Source organism: Cherax quadricarinatus, chromosome 23, assembly GCF_038502225.1.
Source record: "Cherax quadricarinatus isolate ZL_2023a chromosome 23, ASM3850222v1, whole genome shotgun sequence".
Lineage (NCBI taxonomy): Eukaryota > Metazoa > Arthropoda > Malacostraca > Decapoda > Parastacidae > Cherax > Cherax quadricarinatus.
Genome location: NC_091314.1, coordinates 40877283 through 40884821, shown reverse-complemented (window position 1 = coordinate 40884821; position 7539 = coordinate 40877283).

Sequence of the window (7539 nt, the reverse complement as noted above, 5' to 3'; positions counted from 1 at the left end):
CTCCCTTTCATCGCCCAGCTTTGGGTAATATTTGTACACCGGGAATCAAGGCTCAGTACAGTGTATGCTGTACTGAAGAAAAAGAAAGAAGAAAGAAAAAGAAGAGTATTCTGGGACCCCCAGTGAAATAAGTCTCTGGCTTTTTTTTTTATCCTAGGTAATCACATACTTTGTAAGATAATTGTAATCCTCCAAAATTGTGTAGAATTGTAGCTGGGACCTTCTGAAACATGGCCACAGTAGTAACTTCATTGAGGTACAGCTACACAATTTTTGGAGAATTACAACCATTTTACATGTAAATTACTTAGAATAATCAAAAGAAGTCAGTGACTTTCATCAAGGGCCTTGAATTAAAGTTTTGTTACCCTATCACCTGCCACATGATATACATGATATACATGATATACACTGTGAGGTGTATTTCTCTCAACATATATCTATGCTGAGAGTTTAATTTAATCCCTATTTTATGGATTGAAGTATTCTTGTCCAGAGGTAAAAAGGTTATGTGCAGCCTTAATGAGCCTAGTGTAGTTGATTGGGTTTCAACCCCATTACCCAGCTAACTAACCACCTGCCTTTCCCTGTCTACCTAACAGTGATATTAGCTACCCATATGTTAACCAGATGTTGTGGCATCCAGGGGAAAAATTGACAGGCAAATGTCCTAAAAGACTAGCTGTGTCAGAAGTCACATTCTGGGAAGATATATCCTAAATGTAACTGCCGTTAAAGACATAATGAAGGTTTGGATGCAAGGGCACAAGTGCACGTACACCTTGGACACCCATATTAAAAGAGAGAGAGAGAGAGAAAAGAATAAAGAAAAGCCAAGAGTGATTATAAAGTCACAAGGGATTCAAAGACAACCCAAAAGGTTTCTTTCAGGTATATAAGAGTGAGATTAAGGACAAGTTAGGCCCACTTAAAAGTCAGTGACAAGGAGGGAATAAATAGCAACATAAGCAAGTTTACCAATGGCACTAAAATAGTTTGTCAGATTAATTTTGATCAGGACACTAGAGCACTATAGGAAGATCTGGATAGATTGATGCAGCATTCAGAGAAGTGGCAGACACAGTTAAATGTAGACAGATGTAAAATTCTAAACCTGTGAAAAAGGGAGTAGCTGTGGCACTTATAAATTTAATAATGTAGATCTCAGTCACTTCAAAAAAAGATTGAGGAGTTCTGGCTAGTAATTATCTAAAGCCAAGATAATGGTACGTAAGTGTTCGCAATAAAGTTAATAGAATTCTTGGCCTCTTATCAAGATGTATAAATAACAGGAGTCCTCAGGTTCAAGATGTATAAATAACAGGAGTCCTCAGGTTGTACCTTAACTCCACAATTCATTAGTAAGGCCTCATTTGGATTATGCTGTGCAGTTCTGGTCACCATATTACAGAATCGACATAAATTCATTGTAAAACATACATGTATCAAAAATCTTTCGTATGAGGATTGAATGAGGGCAGTGAATATGCACTGTCTAGAAAGGTGTAGAATTAGGGGGGCATATGATTGAGGTGCATGAATGAATGGCAGGAATAAATAAAGGGGATATACATAACATGCTGAAAACATCTAGCCAAAACAGGACTCAACAGTAGATTCAAGGTGGAAAAATTTTATTTAGAAAGGATATAGGAAAGCATTGGTTAGGTAATAGAGTTGTGGATGAGTGGAGCAAACTTCTGAGCAGCATCATTGAAGTGAAAGCCTTGTGGACCTTTAAAAATAGGTTAGACAAGTACATGAATTTGTGTGGGTGGGTATGACTTGGACTTGCCTAGCATGGGCCAGTAGGCCTATTGCATTGCTCCTCCTTTCTTGTATTGGATATGTTGCGATTCAGGGTCTTTGGCCACTTCAGATCCAATAAAGATGTCTTTGTGTCCTTTCATCTATAAGTGACATTATTTTCTAGTAAGAAAGCATGATTCTCAACAACTTAGAGTGAAAATTAATACATTAATTTAGGACACATTTATTAAAGAGGTTTCAGTTCTTGGACCTTGATCACTTTAAATAATATAATTCTGGGTGTCATGTACTTTTTTCCGGGACAGAAGTCCATTAATACTTTATATTGCAAATAACAACCATGTTATCTTTTCCCTTGTGAAAAATAGAAATAGATACTGACATAATGGTAGAATTCAATCATTATTTTACACTTTTCAGTGCATATAATCAATATGCATTGTAGAATACATAAATATTTCTTGTGCACATTTTTACTTTGGGAGATGTTAATGAAAATCGATAAGGTTATGTTAGATTAGATATTGTTTGGTTAAGGTTAGAGTTAGATAAGGAAAATCGATTCATTTAGATTGTGGTGTACACTGAGGCGTGTCTCATGCTTGGCCCAGTGTAAAGAAAGATGAGTATCATTTTCAGGTTTTTACAAAAACTAACCTAACCTAACTGATTTTTGTTAATATCTACCTAAATAAAAAATTACACAAGAAATTCTTGTTTATTTTGTACGTAGGTTGTATTGAAAAGTGTAAACCAATGTCAGAGCTCCACTGAGTTGTTGTTGTCAGTAACTACAGCCAAGATAGTTGTTGTGGAAATTGTTAATTTGCATGATAAGAGGCAGTATAAGACTATCAAGATGAGAATATAATTTTTTATGTAAATTTCTTTTTTATTAGGTGACTTGGGCAAATAGGATTGAAAGTTTTTGATAAGTAAATATAATATCATAAGCCATACCAGCCTAACCTAACCTAGACAAACCATAAATTTGTCAGTTAGGTTAGGTAGCACTAGGCTAGGTTAGTACAGTGGACCCTCAGTTTTCGTGTTTAATCCGTTCCAGAGCAATCGGTGAAAACGGAAACCATTTTCCCCATAAGAAATAATGTAAATACAATTAATCCGTTCCAAACACCCAGAAGTATTAACAAAAATTTTTTTTTTACCTTAACCCTTTGACTGTCGCGGCCATATATATACGTCTTACGAGGTACCGTGTTTGACGTATATACAGTGGACCCTCAACCAGCGATTGCATCGATTAACGATAAATCTGACTAGTGATTCATTTAAACGCAAAAATTTTGCCTCGACTAGCGCTTAAAAACCCGACCAGCGCTTTTCGTTCCGTACCATACGCGTCCACTTTGGCCTGAGCGCGCCTCACTTGTCCCTTTGGTGCCAGTGTTTACAAGCCAGCCAGCCACCGCGGTCGCTTCCAAACATACAACTGGAACATTTCATATTATCACAGCCTTTTTAGTGATTGCACCTGCAAAATAAGTCACCATGGGCCCCAAGAAAGCTTCTAGTGCCAACCCTACAGCAAAAAGGGTGAGAATTACTATGGAGATGAAGAAAGAGATCATTGATAAATATGAAAGTGGAGTGCGTATCTCTGAGCTGGTCAGGATGTATAATAAACCCCAATCAACCATCGCTACTATTGTGGGCAAGAAAACGGCAATCAAGGAAGCTGTTCTTGCCAAAGGTGCAACTAAGTTTTCGAAACTGAGATCGCAAGTACTCGAAGATGTTGAGAGACTGTTATTGGTGTGGATAAACGAGAAACAGATAGCAGGAGACAGCATCTCTCAAGCGATCATATGTGAAAAGGCTAGGAAGTTGCATGACGATTTAATTAAAAAAATGCCAGCAACTAGTGATGTGAGTGAATTTAAGGCCAGCAAAGGTTGGTTTGAGAGATTTAAGAAGCGTAGTGGCATTCATAGTGTGATAAGGCATGGTGAGGCTGCCAGTTCAGACCACAAAGCGGCTGAAAAATATGTGCAGGACTTCAAGGAGTACATAGACAGTGAAGGACTGAAACCTGAACAAGTGTTTAATTGTGAAGAAACAGGCCTCTTTTGGAAGAAAATGCCAAGCAGGACGTACATTACTCAGGAGGAAAAGGCACTCCCAGGACATAAGCCTATGAAAGACAGGCTTACTTTGTTGATGTGTGCCAATGCTAGTGGTGATTGCAAAGTGAAGCCTTTATTGGTGTATCACTCTGAAACCCCCAAAGTGTTCAGGAAAAACAATGTCCTCAAGGCTAATTTGTGTGTGCTGTGGAGGGCAAACAGTAAGGCATGGGTCACTAGGGACTTTTTCTATGACTGGTTACACCATGCATTTGCCCCCGATGTGAAAAATTACCTAATTGAAAAGAAATTAGACCTTAAGTGCCTCCTGGTATTAGACAATGCCCCTGGTCATCCTACAGATGTGGCAGAGCGACTTTCTAGGGACATGAGCTTCATTAACCCTTTGACTGTCGCAACCCCCAATCCTGAGGTGTCTCCTGGTGTCACAAAATTTAAAAAAAAAAAATTATTTTTTCTTATGAAATGATAGAGAATCTTTTCCCGATTGTAATGACACCAAAAAAACGAAATTTGATGGAAAACTGACGGAATTATGCTCTCGCGAAGTTAGCGAGCTCGGCGATATTTACAAATCGACGATTTCGCCCTATTTGAGCCCTATTTTCAGCTAATTCCATTGTTCCAGTCGACCAAACTCATAGCTATTTCTTTAGAACTCCATTTTTTCTATCGATTGAGTACAAGAAACTGCCCATTTATCGATTTCAACTACCCAATAATGTGGTCAGAAATTTGCAATTTGGCCAATTTCACGAAAATTAAAAAATATGACAATTTCAAAATAAGGTCCAGAATGAACAATGCAGACATTCCTGGCTCTAAAATAACATTTTCTTTGTTCATCAGTCACATCTCCAGGCCCCTCTGATATTACTCTTGCTTTCTAATTTGAATTTTTATTCAAACAAAAAATAGAAGACTTACTATTATGCAGACTACTGCAATACTGTAATAATTGTATAAATAACATCAACCCATTCATGACTGCATATTAGAATGGCTAGTTGGACATTTATTGGACAATGACATCATTTGTTTACTTTTGAACATTGGCAAAAATCAAACATTTTCCCTACTTTGAGCTCCATTTCCAGGTTCTTTTTATAGTAAAATCAATCAAAATCACCTCTACTTCTGTAATATGTTTTCCATTCTATCAAATGAGACCAAGAAAACGAGAATACAACCATAAATACTATACGAGAACAGACCACAAAGTCGGCATTTTAATTAAAAAAATGGTCGGAGTTTTTTTTTTTCTCATTATGCACTGCATGCTCCAGGATTTTTTTTATATGGTGCACACTGACCACACAGACCCATTCTCTCACATGTGGGCCTACCAGCTTTCTCCTGCTTGATTTGAAGCCGCTAGAATTTATGAGTACATATACGTCAAACACGGTACCTTGTAAGACGTATATACGTATATGGCCGCGACAGCCAAAGGGTTAAGGTGAAGTTTTTGCCTCCTAATACCAATCCTCTCCTTCAGCCCATGGACCAGCAGGTCATTTCCAACTTCAAGAAACTGTACACAAAAGCTATGTTTGAAAAGTGCTTTGTAGTGACCTCAGAAACTCAACTGACTCTAAGAGAGTTTTGGAAAGATCATTTTACCATCCTCAATTGTGTAAACATTATAAGTAAGGCTTGGGAGGAAGTGACTAAGAGGACATTGAACTCTGCTTGGAAAAAACTGTGGCCAGAATGTGTAGACAAAAGGGATTTTGAAGGGTTTGAGGCTAACCCTGAGAATCCTATGCCAGTTGAGGAATCCTTTGTGGCATTGGGGAAGTCCTTGGGGTTGGAGGTTAGTGGGGAGGATGTGGAAGAGTTGGTGGTGGAGGACAGTGAAGAACTAACCACTGATGAGCTGCTAGATCATCTTGAACAGCAAGAGGGCAGACCTGAGGAAACTGCTTCGGAGGAGGGGAGAGAGAAATTGAAGAAGTTGCCTACTTCTAAGATTAAGGAAATCTGTGCAATGTGGCTTAAAGTGCAAAGCTTTATGGATGATAATCACCCTGACACAGCTACTGCAAGCCGTGTTGGCAACCTGTACACTGACAATGTTGTGAACCACTTTAGGAAAGTCTTAAAGGAACGAGAGGTACAGGCCTCTATGGACAGATATGTTGTGCGACAGAAGTCCAGTGACTCTCAAGCTGGTCCTCGTGGCATTAAAAGAAGAAGGGAAGTAACCCCAGAAAAAGACTTGCTGCCTCAAGTGCTAATGGAAGGGGATTCCCCTTCTAAACAGTAAGAAGATAACGCTCTCCCCTCCTCCCATCCCATCAGTCATCACCAGATCTTCAATAAAGGTAAGTGTCATGTAACTGTGCATGTAATCTTCAGTTTGTGTGTATTAAAATTAATATTTCATGTGGTAAAATTTTTTTTTTTTCAATACTTTTGGGTGTCTTGCACGGATTAATTTGATTTCCATTATTTCTTATGGGGAAAATTAACATGACTAACGATTATTTTGACTAACGATGAGCTCTCAGGAACGGATTAATATCGCTGGTTGAGGGTCCACTGTATATGCTCATAAATTCTAGCGGCTTCAAATCAAGGAGAAAGCTGGTAGGCCCACATGTGAGAGAATGGGTCTGTGTGGTCAGTGTGCACCACATAAAAAAAATCCTGGAGCATGCAGTGCATAATGAGGAAAAAAACTCCGACCGTTTTTTTTTTAATTAAAATGCCGACTTTGTGGTCTATTTTCGTATAGTATTTATGGTTGTATTCTCATTTTCTTGGTCTCATTTGATAGAATGGAAAACATATTATAGAAAAAGAGATGATTTTGAGTGATTTTACTATAAAAAAAAACTGGAAATGGAGCAAAGTAGGGGAAATGTTTGATTTTTGCCGATTTTCAAAAGTAAACTAATGACATCATTGTCCAATAAATGTCCAACTAGCCATTCTAATATGCAGTCGTGAATGGGTTGATGTTATTTATACAATTATTACAGTATTGGAGTAGTCTGCATAATAGTAAGTTTTCTATTTTTTGTTTGAATAAAAATTCAAAATAGAAAGCAAGAGTAATATCAGAGGGGCCTGGAGACATGACTGATGAACAAAGAAAATGTTATTTTAGAGCCAGGAGTGTCTGCATTGTTCATTCTGGACCTAATTTTGAAATTGTCATATTTTTTTAATTTTCGTAAAATTGGCCAAATTGCAAATTTCTGACCACATTATTGGGTAGTTGAAATTGGTAAATGGGTAGTTTCTTGTACTCAATCGATAGAAAAAATGGAGTTCTAAAGAAATGGCTATGAGTTTGGTCGACTGAAACAAAGGAATTAGCCGAAAATAGGACTCAAAGTGGGCGAAATTGCCGATTTGTAAATATCGCTAAGGTCGCTAACTTCGCGAGAGCATAATTTCGTCAGTTTTCCATCAAATTTAATTTTTTTGGTGTCATTACAATCGGGAAAAGATTATCATTTCATAAGAATTTTTTTTTTTTTTTTTTTAAATTTTGCAACACCAGGAGACACCTCAGGATTGGGGGTTGCGACAGTCAAGGGGGTTAAAGATAGATTTACATGCACAAAAGAATGAACATTCAACATGACACTTACCTTTATTGATGGCTGTTGTTGATGGATGAAAGACAGGGAGGAGGGGAGAGGAAAGA